General features: G+C 38.3%; 1 protein-coding gene across 42 annotated transcripts in view; it reads left to right on the top strand.

Annotated features, from left to right (window-relative positions):
* NRCAM (neuronal cell adhesion molecule) overlaps positions 1 to 20,122 on the top strand; it is a 149,419-nt gene that overhangs the window by 39,059 nt on the left and 90,238 nt on the right. For 40 of the 42 annotated variants that reach the window (XM_048300110.1, XM_048300107.1, XM_048300114.1 and 37 more), the window contains exon 2: positions 5,122 to 5,217. The exons of 1 other annotated variant lie outside the window; for it this stretch is intronic. The gene's annotated coding sequence lies outside the window, so the exon portion shown is untranslated. Of the gene's footprint in view, positions 1 to 1,282; positions 1,404 to 5,121; positions 5,218 to 20,122 lie in introns of those variants that run through there. One more of the 42 variants, XM_048300071.1, reaches the window with a different exon arrangement.

Here is a 20,122-nt window from a genome sequence, read left to right as displayed (position 1 = left end):
ATGAAGTGAGAGTTCAAGTTAGGATACTCTGGTTCTATTTTGGCAAGTTTAAGAGTTCAGGTGGATGCAGTCATTACTGAACCTCACTGGCAGTCTGCTTTGAAGTAGATTCTTAAGCATAGCTCATGCTTTTGTGAGGAAAAACATTGTTCTAAGAAGCCTTGAAAACTGAATAGGTTTCAAAGGACCAGATAAGGTTATTGTTCTGAACTGATGCTGGTGAAAATAGAGGCTGACAAAATTCATATTGCTACCTATAAAAAGATGCAAAGCCCTTAAAGTTAGAAATGTTTTAACTGGACTTAAAAAGTCAACCAACCAACCAAACCCCCCCTCCCCCTGCCACCAAACAAAAAATAAAAAAACCAAAACCCGAAACAAAACACCCAAACAAACAAAAAACAACAACAAAAAAAAACCCAACCAAAACCCCCAAAACCAAACCAACCAACCAACCAAAAAACTAACCAAACCAAAAGAACAAATAGAAAAACCTGGATTTGTAACAGAGCAAAACAGGGGGGTTTTAAATAGTGTTTCTTTCTTTAGGAGTTGAAAAAAATGCTAGTGTTCAGTACCAGTGTTGCGTCAAGGTAGTTCCTTGGAAAGCAAGGGTGGTCCAGAGGTTTATGTCGTGTGTGAAATCAGTGTCTTTAGGACTGTGGGCAAGCACGTTTTACTCTTTAAAATGTTTTCCTTTATTTCTCAGTACATTTAAATTCTGTTCCTTACACTGGAATTTCCCCACTGAGTACAGATTGTATTTTTTGCAATGATCTGTCTCACTGTTGGAGATCAGAGGATTGTTCCACTGGCAAGTCATCAAGTAAAATAAATGTAAAGGAAAAATGAAACTATATCTTGAAGTAAATAGGCAAGTCGCAGGTAGTTGCTTAGAAGGAAATTGTGGATAATATAAGATCTGAATAATAATGTTGATTGCATTTTCTATGCTCTGCATATAATGAAAAAAAAAGTATATATATGTTTTGGTTTTTTAATTTTTAATTACTCTTAAAAAAACCAAACAAATGGAAAAATGCCCTAATAGCATGAGCGTAATTTTATTAAAAGGTTCATGCAGCTAAGCAGATTTAGCTCTGCTTTTATATAAATACAGGGAAGTGTTTAACCCCTATTGTATGGCCACAAAGCCTGTGCTGATCACACAGAAGCTTGTGAGGGCCGAGGACAAAGCGACGGGCTGCTGGAAACGGTTCCTCTTGTACGTGCCCCTGCACACAGGCCAGCAACAGCAGGGCTTAGCACCAGAGTTTTGTCAAGTTTGCAACATGAAGGGGAGTATGGTACAAATTCTTACCACTTACTAACAGAAAGAAAGGAAAAAGTAACCCACCAAAAAAGGAAGAGGACCAAGACAGCTGTATAGCTACATGCACAAGGTAATAGCTGAATTCCCTTTTCTATCCTGGTACTTCTCAATCACTCAAATAGTTGACATTTATGTACCTTAGTATTAGTTAGTTAGTTTGATGTATTGGAATGGAAAAAATTCAGGTTATAACTTTGAACAGGAGAGTAAACCTACGCTATGTAACTTACTGAAACATTCAACTTTGGTTAATAGTCTAGGAATTGAAAGAATGAGGTATAATTTGTATCCATGAAGGAAGGGCATGACTTTGCAATATATTAAAGATCGGATGAAATCTGTATTCTGTTTTGATTTGTATAATATGCGTAACATTTGGGCGTGGTTTGTATGGTTGTTAATGTAATCTAGGCTGGACTACTCACTGTAGGAAGTGTCTTCATGAGGATGTGTGTATCAGAAATGAAAAAACAGAAAGCTACTTTTGTTGTATTTCCAGTGTATTTTTTTCCATTATTACTTTGTCAGAATCATCTGGGGTTGAGCACACCCAGAAATAAGATAGATATGAGAGCAAGATGGATTATTGCCCTCATCAACCAGCCAGGGTGGTTTTTCCTTTTCTGAGAGCTCCTCATTAATCCTTAGCTCTGAAAGAAGAAGTTACATGAGGGCGAACAATGGAGCTCTGCAGTACTGGATTGCATAAAACTTTGCTTAAATACACTAAATATTACAAAGCAAGTATTTTATGTTAAAGAACTTCCCACAATATTGTGAAGTAAACTGAAACTGAATTTTATATATGTGTATATAGATACATTTTTAATTTTAGGACAAAGCTGCATATTGTCTCACTACTGCTTTTTAAGGTTACATTAAAAATATTAAAGTGTCTTGACATTTTGTAGACTATTTTTGAGTACATTTTATGTAAAACCATTTGGCCAATCAGATGATGAAATAAAAATGGATTTTTTTGTATTTTGAATTTTTCACATTTGAACTTTTTGCATAGTTATCTATTGGAATCTATGTATTTCTTTTTCTGAATTTAGCTTCCCTGAAATCTATCAACACTTTCACAAGAAAAACAGCCATACTATGTAAATTGTAGTTATTTCATGATTTTTTTAACAAATAAGTATACAGTAAGCATAATGTCAGGTGTGGAAGATTAAAAAGTGTGCTTTACATTGCCACAATATGCTACTGACCAAGCAAATTATAAGACCCCAAATATGTCTCATAAATTTTAAAACATGTTTCATCTAATCTATGGACTTTTTTTAGAACCATCATTCTACCCTCCTCCTTGATTTTTCTTTCCTACTTGGTTCTTCCCATTCTTTTAGTGAATGTTAGAATTCTGGATAAGATTGTCCACAGTGTTAACAGAGTTGTAGTTTTCTGCAATGTATGAGGTCTTATGCAAGTCATCCCTGGGTTTCAGAACATGTTTAACTTCTAAACAATGCCCTTGAGGCTACCGATGTTCTTAAATGGCAAAAACAAGAAGGCAAGGACAAATTCCCATCATCAAGGCAGGCTGGTTGGCAAGGGCTGGGCCACATCTGCATTTTAATGCTTTAGAAAATTAGTGTCTTAGAAAAGAAGGCTGGCTATAATCTGAGTGTGGTCTGGATGCTGTGGTGTTCCTGCAGCCCTGATAAGTAGCTGGTGTCTTTTAGTTTGGAGTACCTGGAACAGTGGGAGCTGTGTTGCAGCCTATCAAAGTCATGATGTTACAGGCTAATACTGTAAATCCTGGGGTCTGCTCAGGTGGGTCCCATGGAGACAGGTGGAGGCTGCAAATGAGGATGCAGTGCCTGGAACGTGAGAATTGCAGGGCTGTCAAGAGTGGAGAATCAAAACGTAAAGCAAGTTTAGTTAAGACTTTTGTTAAGTCTTACCCATGCTGTTGTTTGGAAGGGTTCTTCAGGCTGGAATGTTCCCTAAAGCACACTCAGGTTTTGTCTAGGAGAGTCTGAACCAGCCAGGAAGCAGCGTGAATGGCAGGGTGGATGTAGCTGTTGCCTTGGTATAACGGGATCTGTGTGATCACTGTCAGGCTGTGCTGTGGTCAGTTAGGAGCTGCACACATGTAGCACTGCTGAATGGAAGTTCTCTGTCGACTTTGGCTCACCCAGGTCCTGCTGGTTTGCAGGCAGCTTTTCCAGCTGAATATAGAGGCGGGGGGTTGGAAGTGATTTGAGTGCCTGAATAAAGATTAAGGCAAAGAAGCAAACCTTCTAAGTGAATTTCACCCCAGTGAAATAAATCATACATGTATGCCAAAACTCCTGACGTTACTAAGATAATGTATTGTTTCCAGTGTTTTATTATGTAAGAGCAACAAGTTGTTTTGGAAGAGCATGATAAAAAGCAGTTTATGAGAAGTGTTGTTTGTTTCTGAAAGAAACATCTCCATGAGAGTTCTAGTCAACAGTTGAGGTTTTGCCAACTGGCAGGCCAACATAACAATAAAAAGGCTTTTAAAAGTATATGGAAAGAAATTGTATGATTGAATTATCAGTTTGATGAGAAATTAAACTGATCTTCGTGTATCATCCTTGTAAGATGAGATGTTGCAATCTCTCCTGGCTTACTCTACAAAACAGCGCCAATCTTCAGTTAAGAGTACACAAGGAACTTTTAATTCCTTTCCTACAAGTAAAATGTATATACTTTTATGTATAGGACACAAAATACCAAGTTCTGCAGTGGTGCTAATTTGTTGCCGTTCTCTGCAGTTCATCACTAGTTCACTGAAGTAAGGACTGCATATAGTGGCAAGCATAGCTGAGTTTGCAGATGAGCAACATATTAAGGATAAAAGACTGTAAGGGGAGTCCTCAGAAAGTTTTTGAAGCTCACTTGCAAAATTCCTTGTCCTTCTTGAACCTTGCTTATTTGAAAGTTCAACTCCACATATGCACTACCATGGAAAGATAGGCAACTTGTTCTCAACAAAACATTAAATGTGTTTAAAATAGGTTAAAGTAACAAAAAGTATGAGATGAGAGGAACTGGGTGCAGAAATCTTGTCAATAAATGAAGAAGGTAGCAGCCGAATTCAAAACAAACCTCTCCTGCTGTCTTCTCTTTGTTTTGTGCTTTTAATTTGGTGGAAGAGGGAAGTGGGGGATGTGAGTCCCATCCTTCCACTAGAATTTAGGATGTTCTCCTATAAAGTGGGAGTTAAGACAAATTACGAATTGCCCTTAAGTCAAACCCCTCTCTTTCTGGGCAAGTGCTGTGTGTGACCGAATATTTTCCTGCAACAGACGTGTGCTGTTAGCTGCTACCAACTCTTCCAGTGGATGTCTTTAGAATCTTGGGCACCTGTAGCACAAAGAGCACTGAAGTGTTTAGTCCTGAGGTACCCAGTGTGCCTTAAGTTGGGTTGCTGAACACTGGAAAGCTGTGGTTAGGCTTCCTAATTGTCATGCTCAAGCTTTGTGAAGCACTGACTGGTTTATCACTAATGGTGCCGTGAACCTGAATAAATTATGGTTGCTCCTGTTTGATCTGATGCAAGCAGCTATTTTGGAGAGCTAAATGCAAAACACAACTTTGAAACCTAGGGAGCTGCTTTTGTTTCTAATGCTTCTTGTTTTTTCTTTGGCCCAACCTATATGAATTAGTTTCTATTAAAATACCATTTCATTTGCCTTAATTTGGTATTGCAGCTTTATCAAGACATATATGAAATATTTGTTGTAATTTAAGAGTGAATATCATTATTTGCCTCTATAAATATTTCAGGTTGTATGTTATTTTTTCAGGCAAGGCAGTAACATAAAGACCTGTCATACAGGACATAAGAAAAGAAGGAAAAGTAAAGAGAGAGACCAACTTTCTCAGAAGTTATTTGTGCAAAGGTAAGATAATTTTCCCTCTAAATTTTATTTTCCCATTCTAACTGGGGAAAAAACCCCAAACTGCTGGCATTGATTTTCTATCACTTAAATTTCTATCTTTCAATTTAGCTTCTATTAATTATTATCCATGATAGTCATATAACATGTTCTTCATGTATGTGATTTATGTATTTTTTCTTTAAATTTCAGCTCAGATTTTAGCTGAAGAGCATATCAAAATACATTAACTAGAAAAGCAGCTAAAAGTATTTCATAGTTTCACATAATTGCATGTAGCCTTAATCATCTCTGATGTTCCTTACTGGAGAGAAAAGGTGTTGGGGCAAGTCAACTAGTGAAATAGTGAGTCTGGAATAATGGACTTAGAAGGAACATGAAATATTGGACCAAACATTGGAAGTTTTTTCTTCTAGCATAGACCACTGATTTAGAGATGGGGACATTCTGAAATCTTTGTTCACATGGTTTATGTCCTAACATTTTTTTCCCAATCCCCCTTGAACCCCTTCCTGCTCTTGTGTTTGCATTGCATAACTCTTTCAGCATAAGAAGAGAACTTTACTTGAAGTGAGTAGTAGCTGCTGAATAGTCATCTGTAGTATAGTATCTGATTTTTTTTAAATGAAAAATCTGATTAGGTGGTCTTGAACGCAGTATTGTATGTAGTTGAGTAGAACAGAACTTTTCTATCTTTTACAGTGCATAGGCGTTGATGGTTGCAAAGCGTTTTATCCCTCATTTATGCGGTCAAGCAGATAGAGGATCTGAAAGCGTCAGTAGTATGTTTAAATTAGATGAGGGAGGAGATGGTCACTGAAACATTTTGACTTCTGAATTACTTGCTGGCAGTGTTACAAAAAGTAACATTTAGTGCATCTCTCCCTGCAATGCAGATGGTTTGTTTGCTTGTTTGTTTTTTACCTCTTCTGAAATGTTTCTTGTATTAGTCACTCAGGAGTTAAATGCATCATTGGGTAAAGAGAACTGTTACTGTAAGGTTTTTAAACTAGACTGCTCTGAAAAAAAAAAAGACCATTGAAGACTCTGAAAGGCTTTTTGGATGGTAACCAAGTTAAGGAAGCTCTGAAGTTCTTTGGCTTTGCTACTGGCTGCTCTCACTCACCAGGATCCTGGCACCCTATCACTGTGCCTTCATCGCCTCCCTTGCTCCAGTTCTCCTGTCAGGGAATGCCACCATACAATACATCCCCTGGGGCTAATTGGATGAGTGACAACCAGCCAGCTCCAAAGTGACAAGTGTTTGAAAGCCTAATTGGGTCAGTGCACAGGTGCCTGCTCTTCATGAATGAGATGTTCTAGCTTTTCTCTGTGACGTTCTCTTGGTTCCTCTCATTTTTCCTACAGTTGTGAAACAAAACTGTCAATACTTTGATGTGAGAGAAAAGGCTTTATCAAAGGAGAAGGATGATTTCCCATTGCCCTGCTTTGGTTAAACTAGCTTTACCGCTTCAGTACTGACTGGAGGAGACACATAGAAATTCATTAAAGTGATGGAAGTTTGCTGATACAAGTGGACATATCAATAGACAATGAGGTGAATTATTCGATGGGTGAAAACAAATACATTGCCTTAATCTCTGTGTTAGGTGGTTCTCATACTGCATAGACTTACAGGCTTGGGCATCAGGAAAGGCATGGGAGAGAAGAACTTACTTTGTTGTATCTGCACAATGAGGCTTTTCCTAAGTTAAATAAACACCTTGCCTTCATATAATGAAGTCAGACGCAGGCAACTGATGTACAAGGGAACTATTTTGTCTTATTGAAGGCTTGCTGTGTGCATAGAAAGCAACTGACATTAAGCCCATAGTCTATATTACTTGGATGAATTTGCCCTCCTTTTGTCTCTTCCACAAAGAACCATAGGATACCTGGGGTTGGAAGGGGGGTCTGGAGATTGTCTAGTCCAACACCTGCCCTGATCAAGTAAAGCAACTTGCTGCTTGGACAGCTGTTGAACAATCATAGAGTAGAAAAGGGCTTTCTTTGGTTTAGATGGAATTTAATCTGTTTTAGTTTGTGCCCAGTTGCCTTTTACCCTGTTGCTGGGCACCACTGAGAAGTGTTGTTTACCCCTGTCCCCCTCAGGTATTTATGCATGTTATAAGATCTCTTGGAGCCTTGTCCAGGCTGGAGTCTCAGTGCTTTCAGGCTTGCCACTTCAGATGCTCCAATCCCTTAATTGTCTTGGCAGTCCTGCACTAGACTGCATTCTAGGATGCTTGTGTTTTACTTGTACTGGGCAGCCCATGAGTGGACACAACCCTTCAGGCATGTCTCAGCAGTGCTGAGTGGAGCAGAATGATCTTGATCTTGACCTGCTGACAACATCTTTTCCTAATGCAGTGCAAGATGCTTTTGGCCTTCCCTGCTGCAGGGGTACACTGCTGGCTTATGGTCTTACTTGGAGTCCACTAGTAGCCCCAGGTGTTTATCTCCAAAGCCTCTTTCTAGCTGTTCTGGTGCTTGGGGTTATTCCTCCCTAGGTGCAGGATTTTGTATTTCCTTTTGTTGGACTTCATAAAATTCCTGTTGGTTTATGGCTGGGCTTTTCAAGGTCCCTCTGAATGCCAGTGCAAGCAGCTGGTCTATGAGCCGCTCTTCCCAGTTGGTGTCATCAGGAAACTTGCTGAGGGCGCACTGTATCCCATCATCCAGGTCATTAATGAAGTACTTAAAAGGAACTGGCCCTAGTACTGATCCCTGGAGTACACAGCATGCTTTTCTCTGGCTAGACTTCATGCTGATCACAACCCTTTGAGCCTAGCAGTTCAGCCAGATTTCAGTCCATCTCACTGTCCATTTCTGTAGTCTGTGCTTCATCAGTTTGTCTGTGGGGAATTTATGGAAGACAATGTCAAAAGCCTTGCAAAAGTCAATATAAACAACATCTGCTGCTCTCCTGTCACCCACTGAGCCTGCATTAGCTAGTCTGTTCTGCCCAGAGTGTCTCAGTCCCAGCAGGTGCTGCTGGTGGGGTAGCTCCAGGAAATCAGTGTCTCCCCAGTTCAAGGTTTGTTTAAAACAATATTGTCACTTTTGCTTTGGCTGACTCGAATGTGTATTTCTAAAATAATGCTTTTTCATTGGTGTATATTTACAAGTGTGAAGAGAGTTATTTAAACATAGTCAAGTTTGAAAATATTCTAAGTGGTGGGAAGTCAGCTGAGTAGCTACTGTCAACATTGTTTATACAACAACTGTTTATGTTCCTTGCTGTCCTTACTAATAAAAAGACCTGCTGACAGAAGTGGAAAATAGGGAGAAAAGAGAGAAAAGGCTTGCTGTGGTGTCTCACAGCTGTTTACTCTAAGATAAACAGACTGAAGAGAGGGAGCTTTTAATTGGTAGGAATGAGAGGAATTGTTTATTGTAACAGAAGTACAATTTTTCGAGTTTACATTATTCCTTGTAAAATTTTTGTTGTGAAGAATGCCCTCATTCTAACAAGTCTGACATATCATATAGTTAAATTTAGGAAACTTGATAGGAAAAATTGTCTGGAAAAGAGAAGCATATTTCAATAATCTGTAGTTTCCTAACATCAGCAAAGAAAGGATGAGGAGACTTACTTATTCAAGAATCAAAATGTAAGCATTTTACGTGACAGAAATTACCTCTAGAAATCAGAGACATTTTTAACAAATTGGAAAATGGAAGGCTCTAGAAAGAGAACTCTTCTGTTTTCGTTTGTGGAAATACATGAATTAATTTGCATTTTAAAAATACCTCACAAAGCTTTCATTTGCTGATGATAAACTGATGCGTTTCATAAATGTGTTTACAGCTAAAAAGTGTTTTAACAGAGGTAGCTGTAACTCATTTAGGGATCACAGCCACTCCAGTTCTGTTGAAGCCTGCCCAAATGTAGTAAGTGTATGGTGTCTAGGATATTTTAGTGTTCATAAAAAAATTAGGTTTTCCCAGCTTTTTTTCTCACTTCATAATCTCTGATTTCCTCATATGTAGATTAAATTGAATGGACCTCTTGAATCACTTGTTCCTTTTTTAGATGTCTTACTGTGTGTTTTTCCAATATGTTAAAAAAGGACAGCATGTAAGGAATATACATAATCTCGAGTTTCTCAACTTCTGATGCATGTTCATTTTACAAGAACCTTGGGTGATGACTTATGTAGGGTAAAAGTGATACTCCTCCATTATTGCAAATTTGAGTCTGTTCCTGTGGTAACTGTGCATGCAACCACAGATGCCATAAATAAACATTTTATAAGGGTTTTTTTTAACCTAATGTTAAAAGAGGAGGGATGGTAAAGAAAAGAAAAGAAAAAATAAACCAAATTTCATTAATTTGAAAATTTCTGGATCACTAACAGCAGCAATTAAAACCATTTTAAATGTTACGAAGTCTGTTACATGCTTCTAAATCTACAATAATTTTCTGAGCATGTCACTAGTTAGAAAGAGAACCAAAAGCAAGTTGCAAGTTTCCCAAGTTGACAGTACTCCCTGTAGCTGGTTCTACTTTAATTACAGGACAACTACTAGATTACATCTAGTTTTCTCTTAGTTAGTACTTCAACAACTTGGACATATCTTTGTTTAATAAAGAAGCACAGAGGGAAAATAGAGGAGTGTTGGAAAGGAAAAAAGGCCCGGTGCCTCTGGCGGGGGGAGAAATTGCAGTCCAAAACCAATATGGTTGATAAGAGCAAAAGTCCGTTTATTAGCAATCCAGAGGCACTTATATAGTATACCAGCTTGTTAACTCTTAAGTGGCTTAAAACTTATCAAAGCACATTTCTACTTCTACCTAATTGGACTTACATTGGCAAGCTTCTACAGTTATGTTATGATTAACAGAGTTCACCTCCCTTCTCTCTCGGTTAGCGCATCTTATCAGTACAGCTGCATCGTTTCAAAATTCCCTCTTTGTTTCCCAGGCCTTTTCTCACACAAGAATTTTCTCAGGGAGAGTCTTTCTCACACAGGCCTTTTGCTTGCAGGCTCTTGCTACAGTTCTTTTATTGATCCCATAATTCTATCAATGATCCATGTCCCTGATCTTCTAATATTCCCAACAGAGGAGAGGTAATGAAACAATAAATCTGACACAATTTGTAAGCTTCAATTGGAGAATTTCTTTTCATATGAGTACGTATAAATTTCACTTGTGACTTAAGTCCTCCTGGAGTTTGTGAGGTTTATAGAGTTTTGTCAATAACCTTCCCCCCCATAAAATTATAATGCTTCAGTTAAAGCTTAGGTGCAACTTACACAAATGCATTTACTTATGCAGCTAGTCTGTAAGGCAAATATATAACTTGATCTTCAAATGATGCCTTAGGTTTTAACTTTCATATTTTTCAAATCCTGTACTGCTTAGTGTGTAACTCTGAAGTTTCTTGTAGCTTGTTAACTTCTGGTCTCTCATGCTAGGTAGGCATAACAAAGCCTCTCCGGGTCTGCTCTCCAAGGACACCTAGACTGTCCTAGGCCAAAAAAGTATAAACCAAAGAGCCTCAAAGGGGGGGTAAGATGAGGGGAGTTACATCATTAAACTGAAGCATTAATTGGAGAATTAACCCTGCTATGCAAATGAACCAAACCTATAAAAGTGTGAAGAACTCATGACCTGTCATCCATCTTGGGGTCCATTTTGGCAGTAACCCCTGGGGAGGGGTTACCTTTGAAGGCCTTTCAAATAAATGCCTACTTTTATTCCCTTACTCCTGTCTAGTCTCTGTGTCTTGGAGGCCTCTTAAGGCATCACAAAGACTCTTCAAGACTCTTCAATTAGTAGAAAAATACAATAACTTAGTTTTTGAGGTCTTCTGGTAGAACTGGCAGTCATCTGGTACAGCCTCCTGTTCGAACCAAGGGAAACTGTAGAATCAGAGCAGATTATTCAGGGTTTTATCCCATTCAGTTTCAAAAATCTCCAAGGGTTGAGGTGCTACAGTCTCCTTGGGCAATGTAGAATGTCCTTAACAGCTCTACTTGGGAAATTTCTTTAATTTAAGTCTGATTTATCACAGTGTCCCGCAGTGGTAGGGAGGAGAAGAAAGATCTAACGGGCAGGAATTGTGCAGCAAGATTCTTTTATTTAATTATTTTACAACTCTTTTATAGACTTTTTTCTTCATAGTCTAATTGGTCAAAGGATCAGCCACCCCTTGGGGGTGGTTGGCTAAAATCCTAAAACATCCATTGTCAAAATATTTTCCTACTGTACCATAAACAAAGCTCTGTAAGGTTGAAGGTGTTCATAGTTTTTATAGAACTCTGCTAATATCTTCTGTGAGAGAGAAAAATATCTCACGGGACTGGAAAGAAGCGAGAAAAATTCTTCCTAGCAGAAATATTTGTATCCACACTGATTGAATTTTTCTTTGCTGTAATTTCTGACTACTGCCTCTTGGCTTTTTGTGGTGCACCTTGAAGTCTAGCTGTGTATTTTCTGCCATCCCCCTTCCTCTGTGTCTTTAGGAATTGATATTGGAAATATACAAAACCTGAGCACCACCCTGACTCAATACTTTTTAAAATACTTAGGTATTGTTGGGAACCATTTTACTTACTTGCTTTAATAAGTTTACTAAATATTTTATGGAGTATGTTAACATGAGAAATGGGCAATGAAACATAGTCCTGAAAAAGACTGCAGCATGGTGCCAAGACTTTCTGTATTGAAATCGCAGAATACATCAATTTTCCCTGGGTCTGTCGTGGAAGGCTTGGAAATGCTGAATTTTTTTGTAGAATTCTTTGCCAACATGTAAGTTCATGTTCACAGTTTCAGTAGTACATAGTAAATGAAGAAGCTGAAACAAACGACATAATGGAATTCTCAGAAAAACTTGTGATACTGTATGACACAAAAGATGAGCTTACACAATCATTTAGGAAAAGATCACCGGACGGGATTATAGCACAATGTAAAGGACAAAGGGTAACAGTTCAACATGGAGAGGGATGAATTGTTTTTTAAAATCACAATTTTCTATTACTGTCTATAATAAAAGAAAAAAATACGCAGTTTCTTGTCTTTATCGTAAATTTATAGAAGAGTTAGTAAATATAATGATCATACGTAATATTATGGGGTAATCTGGATAGATTTATGCATCAGAAAAATGTAATGGATGTAATGAAGGCAGCATATGTCATGCATTTTAATATCTGGAGGGCTTCAGCCTTTGTTGAAGGCTGATGTCATTTTACAGGAGTCTAAATGACCCTTTAATTATCTGAATTTTTTTTCTAGTGTTTTGCAGCAGGACTGTATTATGTCTAAATGTATGTGAATATTTAAGTGACTGATACAATGTAGCTCTTCATTTCAATTTTGTACTATTTCTGTCAAGGAAGTCATATTCTAAAAGTGTTAAGACAGCAGAGTCACTTGTGTGTTATTGATTTAGCTACATGTTTATCTCTGCAACAAGATGTTCACATTATCAGTGTTACACGTTGGTAGTACCTGGAGAGGTATCTGGAATGTGTGGATTTATTTCTAAAAATGCAATATGCTAGCAAATCTATATCTGTGCTTTAGAATAAAGGCAAATAGTGTGTTGTAACTAACTTCTCTCTTCTCTTAATTTCCCGATAAATATCTGTCAGTTAGTTCTCCCGTATCAGAAGCATATAGTAGCACCAGGGGAAGGCACAGGATGGATAGAAAGTAATTTACTGCTGAAAATAATAGTAATTGCTCCACTGAATGGGCTTTAATCATGATTTTGCTGCAGTCTTCAAATTCTGAACTATATCTTGTTGATATATCTCTAGGAAAAAATACCAGTCCCTTCACCGGGGTCCATATTGCTTTTGATTACAGAGCCTCAGTTTCTTCTGAGTAAACTGAAACTTAACCTTCTGAAATTTGCAAAATTGTTCAGAGTAGCCAGGTAGACACTGAATTTATTCTTTATGTCCCACTCTGCTCCCAACATGACACTGTGTGTCTGTCACCCAGAATTAATTCCTCACTGACCCGTATTGTCTTCAGAGGAGGATGAGGCTGGTGCCTGATCTCAGGACAGTTTTCCATGAGGCTCTTTTCTTCTTCAGTAGAGGAATTTGGCCTATTTACTATTCAGAGGCTCAGCAGGGACAGAGGAGAAGCACCTCTAGTATCTCTGGCTTGTTTTTCTGAACAGAGGGAGCACTGTTGGTGCACTCCAAGTATGCATCACATGTGCTTCTGCAAGCAGGTCAGACCAAGCTTTAACATAACAATTTAGCTTCACTATGATTCTTAAAGCTTATTTTTAATTAAAAATGAGATAATACCATTGAAGTTAACTCTTCATGATAATGTATTCCAACACCATTAGCAGGCCTGAGCATCTACTGTGTACAAGTCTTGATTTTTCTGAATTAACGATTTAAAGAATATTCACTAAAATATTAATAATAAAATGTGTCATGAGTGATTAACAGCCTGTAGTCTAGCATAAACCTTTTTTTTTTTGTGGAGGACTTGTTTCCAAACAACAAACCCCAAATGGATTATTCATACTATGCTAGGCATTATTGCATCTCAGTATTACCTCAATTTACATTTTCCTGACAGATAACAGAGTTTCCAGAATTGCATCAGGTGTATAATTTACAGTATTGTGAAATGAAGTCAGCACTTCTAGGATTTTTGTAAAGTTATTTGGCATTTTCTTTAAAAAGAAATTTCTCTGTTTTAACCTCCATTTTTTCTGTCTTGCAAGAATTTTGAGTCTTTTTGTTTTGTTATTGGCAATTATTTATTTTGAGATGGGTTGAAAGTGAGACTCTAAAATTGTTTCAGTTACTAAAAAAAAATATTTACTGAAGTCATGTTCCTTTCCACTGTATTTCTTATGTTGTGTCGTCATTTGAACCTTGCTGACCTGAAATGTATGGTACATAGTCAATTTGGAGGACCTGCTAAGATTAGAAGAACTGTATAAGGGGGCTGAATAACTGTAGATGTTTAAATTGTCTAAGAAGACACATTTTCAAACAGAAAACATTTTAGCTGTAGTGCCTATATAGAGACACGAACTACCTGAATATTCCAGTTCTCAAAAGTATTGTTCCAGTGGAATGTCAGATTCCACCAAGAATGCTGAGAGCTTCTACTTCCTGTATATGGCTATATTCAACTCAGTGAATTTCATCCAGTCAAAAATTGATTTTTATGACTGAAGGGCAACTCTGCCCTCCTCACTGACAGTGGAAAGATGAATTACAGGCTGTTTCCCCTGGAGTCTCTCAGGGCTGATCTATGCCTTGGAAGTTCTGTTGGCAATTTACTGGGCAATTAAATTCTCAGGAAGTACTTCAAAGGAAAATGGATGTTTGGCTGGCAGGAGTGGATGTTTTCCAGCTAAAGAAAAGAGAAAAATGTTGCAAAGAAGATTTAAACCCTGTAGGTATATATTAAATAACCTGCCACCAACTGTCAGGTCTTTGTACTAGTTCAAGTGTGTTCAGACAGGTTTCTCCAGTCCACCATACGAAATGGCAAGCTCACAGGTTTGGAAGTTATTGAATCCTTCACATCTAGAGCAGAAGACTGCAGAAGGATGATATGCTTCCACCCATTAATGTCTTTCAAGTAGTTGTAAAGGTTATGAAGTAGAGCCATATATTGAATGATGGTGTGGAATAGCATAAAGCAGCCATTCATCCAGTATTAGTTGCCTTGGACTGCTTGCAGAGCCCTGAAGAATCTGACAACTTCAGTTCATGCAGATTAAATGGATTAAGTTTCTTACCATGTATTTTAACATTTTTTTATTATACTTCTCTATGTCTCATTGATTCAGCCAGTAGAATGTTTGCTGTAGAAAGAGTAAAGACAGTAGTTTGTGGATTTTGGGCCTTTGGGATCCTTTCCAGAACAGTGAGGTGGTTCAAGAATGTGGAAAAGTGACATGTTCATGAATTATATTAGTTGATATAAAATGCTGGAAAGACACAAAATATTCATTCAGCCTGCAGATGTTAAAGTGGTTGTGGGATTTAATGGGAACGATAAAAGAGTTACTTTTCTACATTAACATTTGAATCTTGTTTCTTTCCTTACACAGTCCCACAAAACACTACCTGGTCTAAAATACAATTGGTATTCTCAACATTTTCACGTGAATGCTGCTATCAACTTTTAACTTAGTTTATAAGTAAGGTTTTCATCTGAAGGTTTTCATCTGAAGGTTTTGTAAAACCAATTTTCTCACTACAGAAATATCCTTTGTTCAGGCAGTTGAAAATTAACACAAGTCAAGAAAAGCTGATGGAGCATTCTTTTGACTCCATTTTGGCATCCATGTAGAACAGTGATGAACAGCTTATGCCTAAACTATAAGGAAACTGGATCCATGCCTGTTCTTTTTAAAACCAAAGTAGTCCTTCCAAAGTGTTTGATGCTTGTTTTCTGCTATCAAAGAAGTAAGTTATGGAGAGGATTTTGAGAGCTTGATTCTTCATATTGCTGTTCCAAAAACTGTGTAGGCAACCTGTATGAAGTTGCAGGAGGATTTGTAATTGATGCAAGATAATTTTCATTGATGTAACTGTTTCACTTAAAGATCCAAGGAGAATTCTTAGTTTTATTCTTCTCACAAGCACCTTGTAACATGGTCTGCTCTTTACCAAGTGGGACAGGGCACTCATAAGGACCAGAAAAAGCTTCCACAAAACAGCAGCTAGTGTATCAGAGTATTGAGTTCCTATTATAGGGCAGCCCTACACAAGAAGATACCTGGAGTTTGACAGACAGTTTACTCCTTATTACTAATACTTCTTTGCTGCATATGCTTCATACAAGCAGTTGGGTTTTCTTGCATGCACAGTGGCCCATCTTATGGAGTAATAGAAATTCCTGAGTGTCTCATGATTAGGGCCTTGTGCTAGCTTAAACATGAAATGCTAAAGGTCTGCTATACAGGTTTCCTCCTACTCTGTAGGAGCTACTCTGTAGCTGTGTGAGCACTGGAACAGGCTCCCCTGGGAGGTGGTCGCAGCACCAGCCTGTCAGAGTTCAAGAAGCATTTAAACAACACTTCCAGGCACACGGTGGGATTCTTGGGACTGTCCTGTGCAAGGCCAGGAGTTGGACTCAATAATCCTGATGGGTCCCTTCCAACTCAGCATATTCTATGATTCTGTGATTCTACCACACTACTGTTGCTGCATCCTTTTTCCATATTCAAAGTCATTGTATCTTCTCATCACTGCACAAAAGGCTTGCAGCTTTCTTTTCTGGTTCCATGCTGATATAATAGTGCATTAAACTCTCAGAAGAAAGAATTTAAAAATTTCCATTAGTTTCTGTTGTCTAGGGCAGAGATAACTAGCTGTTTGAATACTATGCTAAATTGTGTCATGTTCAATATAATAGGGGACATAGATGCCCAAACCAACAATGTGAATTACTCTTACAGTGTTCATTGCTCGAAAACCTGTGTCTGTTGTTTCTAGGTTTGGCCCAAAGTGTTCAAGTAGGATCTTGTTTCTTGTGTATACAGTATTTCATCTTCTCAGCTTGTTCATTGTCAAGTTATTACTTATCCCTGAGTTGCCTAGGGTCCAGCGTTGAACGATCTAACCAGTCAAGAACAAGGTTTTCTTCCCTGGAAAAGTACAAATAAACAAATATATGAACCCCGAGTTGCAGATTGTAGCAGGAAACATTCCTGCACCCATGATTGTTCTTGCAGCTGCAATACTTCTCTTGTAAGTATTCAGCTCTTCTCCTGCACCTGTTGTTCAGTGGAGGGCTCTGCTGTCGGTCTTGCCTTCAGGAGAGCTTCAAGAAGAGATATGGTACAAGAAGTGAGCCTATGAGAGAAAGGTTACAAAGAACACAGGCTTAGGACCCAAACAGACTGTAGGGCAATATGTTGTGTGTGCACTGTACCTTGACAGGTGTCAGCACTTATCTCTGTTATGTGTGCAGTTACCATCCTTGTCTGTTTAGTACAGTAACTGCATATGATGTGGCGTCTGACAGTGGCTTCTCTGTGGAGCCTGTGAAATATGGTTGGCACAGCACCTTTGCTCTTAGGCACTCTGTTGCACCCTGCTTTCTTCTCACAGACCTCAGGAAAGCTGATTATTTGACCTGTACTCCTCTCCTGAATTTAAATCACATTGGTTCAGCACAATTTCCATTTTGTCCCCAGGAGGAACCCATTTTATACCCCGTTGTGTGGCTCCTTTGTTACTTGTACTCACCCAGGTGATAATCTCATTTGTTTTGGATGCATTCATGTCTAATTGAACTTAGCAGCAGAATTCCTATTGTCATTACTAAGTTAGGATATAATTCATTGCCTTTGGGTGTCTGTGGTGAAGTTGCGTTCATAGTGGTATATGAAAACTGATGGAATTAGGTTCAGAGTATTTCATTTACTTCCCTAGTTGATTTTGTGAAGCTCTTTTCATCTGTTCTAGTCTACAGAAGTAGGAAGATCCAGACAAAGGTGACTGCTTTTTTCAGCGTAATTAATTTAAAAGGAGAGTGGCCATGACAGGATATGGAAAGATTTCTTCTACGCAGTGTGTTCTGATTTTGGCTTGCGTAGAGTTCATTTTCTTCACCGGGACCGGTATGGGGCTATCTTTTGGATTTGTGCTGAACACAGTGATGATAATATAGAGATGTTTTTGTTACTCTTGAGCAGGGCATACACAGAGCCAAGGCCTTTTCTGCTTCTTGTACTGCCAGGAAGTTGGAACTGCATGGGAGTTTGGGAGGAGACACAGCCTGGACAGGTAACCCCAGCTGAGCAAAGGGATATTCCAAACAACACCATACTCAGTATATACAGTGAGGGAAGAAGGAGCAAGGGGGGGTGTTTGGAATGATGGCATTTGTCTTCCCCAGTAACCATTACATGTGATGGGGCCCTGCTCTGCTGGAGACGGCTGAACATTGCAGAACAGTGAATTCATTCCTTTTTTTGCTTTGCACAGCTTTCACTTTTCCTATTACATTGTCTTTATCTCAACCCACGAGGTTTTTGGCTTTTGCCCGTCCAGTCCTTTCCCTGATCCTAGTCATGAGGGAGTGAGGAGCGGCTGCATGGGGCCTGGCTGCTGTCTGTGGTTAAACCACAGCACAGTGACAATTTATACAGCAAACACACTTGGCCCTTAGTTGGGCATTATCACTGGATAGCAGTTACGAAGCCGTTGTTTTCTGTGATACCATAATTCTTCACCATTCGTTCACAATAGGAAATGGCTCAAGGAGCACAACATCCTGTGTCAATATAATTAACTTTCTAACATGTGACTTCTCAAATTAGGTATAGCCAGCCAGGCGTTCTTCAAACAGCTGAACCAGCAAAATGTCTTAAAGCCTATCAGCTTGCCTGACCTTCTCCCTGTTCATGGGTACTGCCTTCCCATGACAGAGAGCTAAATCACTCATTTGATATTTCACTTGTTTAAATCTTGTAAATTCCTTTGTTAATTGAGCCAATTGGAAGAGAATATTTGTCCGTAACATTAGAGGACCCATGGTATGGTAATGACGAAATTAAATTGGGCACAGACCTATAGTGGTGAACCAGAAGCCAGTATAACTTGATGAAGATGGGATGGTCTTGCCAAGTGGAACCTAGTCTTATCATGTGAACATCTAGGGATAGAAACCTGAAAGTTCTGGCCCTAAACTTATTAGGCAGAGACAGGAGGAAGGACCTCAGCTTTCAACAGAGCTGAGGTAAAATCTCACTGACCCTAGAATGTAGCTGTGTGGGCACTATCATCAGAGGGGAAAAGTGCTTAGAGTATCACTTTGCGTTCACTTGGAATCAGTATTAGAATAGTATAAAGTAGTAGGTGATTTCAGACTTCTAATTAAACACCAGGGATTGCATTCCCTCTGTTGCAAAAGGTAAAATATAATACTTGTGATATGAAAATTCTCCAGTTATGCCTTTTTCTGCAACCCTTGTAAGTCTTCTGTGAAATAGAAAAACTATTACATTGTAAAAGCATCTGTGGAGCATCTACATTTTCAGGCTTTTATTAAATGGTTAATCTATATGGGATTTGTGGAATCCAAATCAGAAACATTGCTAAATAATGGATGCTGAGGAAAACGTAATCTCATGTTTATTCCACAGAGGCTTTTAGTTTTGTTTTGGGATTAATGAACTCTCACAGGCCTTCTAAAAATTAGCAGATGTGAGTACTGTAATAGCTCAATAATGTAATCTGTCTGGCATCAGGAGCCCTCTTTTGCAGCAGCAAAGTGTCTTTTGATATGTGATGTGGTCCGATAATGTTATAATGCTCTCTGGCTTCACCAGAGAGTAAATGACTGAATATCAGCAGTTCGTAAAGCCTTTTAATACTGCTGAAAGAATAGATAATGCCAGTGTACAGTACTAGAACAAAACAATAAAGACTGGGATATACAAAAGTTGATGGCCACTCTAGTTTCTAAAATAATTACAGTTCATGTGATTTTGGCTTTTACAGCTTTGGAGTATAAATTATTTTTCTTTTTGTTGAATTTCTATGAAGTGTTATTCATGAAACACATTTCTGCAAGAAAACTGTAAAATGTTTAGCCACAGAAAGCAAAAACAGTTCTTTGAAACCTGCCATCTAGTCATCTGTCCGTATATTCATTAGTTTTTGAAATGCCACCAAAGCAGACATGAACTAAAAAGGAAAAAGTTGTTTTGAAAGATGATATATCCTTCTCATGTTAAAATTTATACTAGAGTTTTGTAAGGAAATGACTGACCTGATGTAGTGGCAAGATGACAGAAGAAATTGAATATTCTGCCTGGCAAAATAAAAAAAAAAAAAAAATTGAATCTGTGAATTATTCACAGAATGCTTTTGTTTTGTAATTCCTTTAAAGCAGATAATGATAGTGTAGAAAAAAGGATGGGCAGACTCTCTGGGAACAGTG

The sequence above is a fragment of the Corvus hawaiiensis genome, chromosome 4, assembly GCF_020740725.1.
Source record: "Corvus hawaiiensis isolate bCorHaw1 chromosome 4, bCorHaw1.pri.cur, whole genome shotgun sequence".
Lineage (NCBI taxonomy): Eukaryota > Metazoa > Chordata > Aves > Passeriformes > Corvidae > Corvus > Corvus hawaiiensis.
Note: the sequence above shows the minus strand (reverse complement) of the source record. Positions and strands in the feature narration are given on the sequence as shown.